We start from the raw sequence: 2631 nt of genomic DNA, 5'->3' as shown, positions 1-2631 counted from the left end.
CATATTTCATTTGTGGAAAACGAGCCTACCCATGGTTGCCAGCCCAGTGGTCTGGCTCATGTTATTTAGGATATGTGGTTCCTCATATCCGTGTTCAAACCCACAGCCCCTTCGGACCTAACCACAGACCACAAAGAAAATTGGCTGATTGGGAATATTATTTAGGTATAATATTTCCACAAGCCGGCATGAACTTTCTGAGTCGAGAGTTAATTCAAATGGCCTCGACTTTAGAGGAATTAGCAAATTCTACCTCATCTAGTCTGAAGGCTGTTAATGATGAGATGGTAGCCCTCAGAACAGTGGCCATGCAGAACCGACTAGCTTTAGATTATGTACTGGCGGCCCAAGGAGGAACTTGTGCAGTAATTGGCACTGAATGCTGCACATATATTCCTGATAATTCTGAGCACATCTCAGATCTGGCCCAACACATTTACAATGAGGGACAGAAATATCAGGACTATTATACTGAAAATTGGGGAAGTGGGTCTTGGGTAAAGTCTGTGTTTGGGACCTGGGGTGGAACCTTTTTACAGTGTTTATTTGTAGGAATAGTTTTGCTTATATGTGTAATTGTAATCATCACGTGCACAAAAACATGTATCACATCTTGCTATAACCGTGGAACGTACAATGTCATGGCAAGACATACCTGTTCACCTAGAAAGAAAAGATCTGCCCTGACATTGTATGTATAAAATAGGCTACACTGACGTATGCCGTATTTTATAAGGGGGGAATGAAGAAAGATGTGAAGACGGGGGTTTGAATTTAATCCTTTCTGTATACGGTTTAGACTTCTAAGTCACAAGCTGGGGTTTATGGCAGGAAAGGGGGTTAACTAATAAGGATTGCAGATGCAAGCTAGGAACCCCCCTGGGTGTAATCTTAAACTGACCATTTGGCCAGGACATCGTAAACTGGCCAAATACCATGACCCCCCTCTTTACCATCAGACCGAGTGACGTCAGAAATGGAGAAGAAGACACTATATAACCCAAAAGTTTGTACCAGTACGGGGAACAATACTTCGGTTTTGTTGTTTCTTGCGGGAAACAAGACTTCGGCTTTATTGTTCCTTGCATGCAATAAACTCATCTGTTTTACTTCATCTCGGGATCAAGAACCTTATTCTTTCTGTTACAACAATAGCGAGGTGGCTGCTCTGCTACGTACGACACCCTGACCCAGAATTAGGTCGTCTGCGAATGATTTATCTCGTACTGAACAGGATTACTATTGCAACAACACATCATCAGTAGGGTAAAACTAACCTACTATTAACTATTAGTGGGTGAACAATTCAACACTTGGTGAATTCTGCTTCACAATGATAGGAAGAGCCGACATCGAAGGATCAAAAAGTGACGTTGCCATTAACGCTTGGCCGCTGCATTCCAGTTATTCTTGTGGTAAGTTTTCTGACACCTCCTGCTTAAAACCCCAACAATCAGAAGGATTGTGAGGCCCCACTTTCACGGTCTGTATTCATACTGAAAATCAAGATCAAGCGAGCTTTTGCCCTTCTGCTCCACGGGAGGTTTCTGTCCTCCCTGAGCTCGCCTTAGGATACCTGCATTGCTGTTTGACAGGTGTACCGCCCCAGTCAAACTCCCCACCTGCTTCTGTTCCTGGAGCGGGTCGCAGCTGGCGGGTGACAGAAACAAGAGCCTGTGTGGGGCTCGCCCTCCCGCCTCACCAGGTAAGTGAGGAAAAGATAAGAGTAGTGGTATTTCACTGGCGGTGCCCCCAGGAGGGGGGGCTCCCATTTATTCTACACCTCTCATGTCTCTTCACACTGCCAGACTAGAGTGAAGCTCAACAGGGTCTGCTTTCCCCACTGATTCCGCCAAGCCCGTTCCCTTGGCTGTGGGTTCGCTAGATAGTAGGTAGGGACAGTGGGAATCTCGTTCATCCATTCATGCACGTCACTAAATAGATGACGAGGTATTTGGCTATTTATAATCACCAGATTAACTGGTTTCTTTTCTGGGTTCAGTGGCCCCTCCACTTAATCATCCAAAATGATGCTTGCAAGACGGCATCTGGGATGACACACCCACCAATGGCTTTGAGTGCTCCCATGCCGGTTGTAATCATTATGAGATCCCCAAGTCAAGGAGGGTTGTCTAGTTCAAGTTCCCACCAGTCATTTTCAGTCCCAGCTAGGGTAGGGCTGTAAAGGGCAGGACCTAGCTAGATGCCAGCAAGGGGGTTATAGCTGTGATTTTAATTCAGCAAAAGGGTTAACATTTTTCGGTTATATACAAAGGTACATAATATAACATTGAAGTACATTTTATAGTTACATTATATACATCTGAGTTAGTTTCCTACACTGGCTATGTCCCTGACCTCTACAAACGATATATTGATGACTGCGTCGGTGCCGCCACATGCTCCAACGATCAGCTTGAGTTCTTCCTGCACCATTTCACCAACTTCCACCCGTCCCTCAAATATACGATTAACATATCTTCCACTACTCTTCCGTTTCTAGACATCCACTTGTCTATCAACTACCCCCGACTGTCCACTTCAGTTTATTACAAACCCACGGATTCACACAGCTACCTCCTGTACAGCTCATTTCACCCCAACCACACTAAAAACTCTCTTCCTTTTTCA

At 44.9% G+C, this 2631-nt stretch overlaps 1 pseudogene; it reads right to left on the bottom strand.

Annotated features, from left to right (window-relative positions):
• Window positions 1-1111: 1111 nt before the first annotated feature.
• LOC148810879 (28S ribosomal RNA) lies at window positions 1112-1850 on the bottom strand (annotated as a pseudogene; the record flags this gene model as incomplete).
• Between the last annotated feature and the right edge of the window lie 781 nt (window positions 1851-2631).

Source organism: Atractosteus spatula (assembly GCF_055471065.1).
Source record: "Atractosteus spatula isolate fAtrSpa1 chromosome 17 unlocalized genomic scaffold, fAtrSpa1.hap1 SUPER_17_unloc_3, whole genome shotgun sequence".
NCBI lineage: Eukaryota > Metazoa > Chordata > Actinopteri > Semionotiformes > Lepisosteidae > Atractosteus > Atractosteus spatula.
The sequence above is the reverse complement of the archived record's forward strand: the minus strand, read 5'-3'. Positions and strand labels throughout refer to the sequence as shown.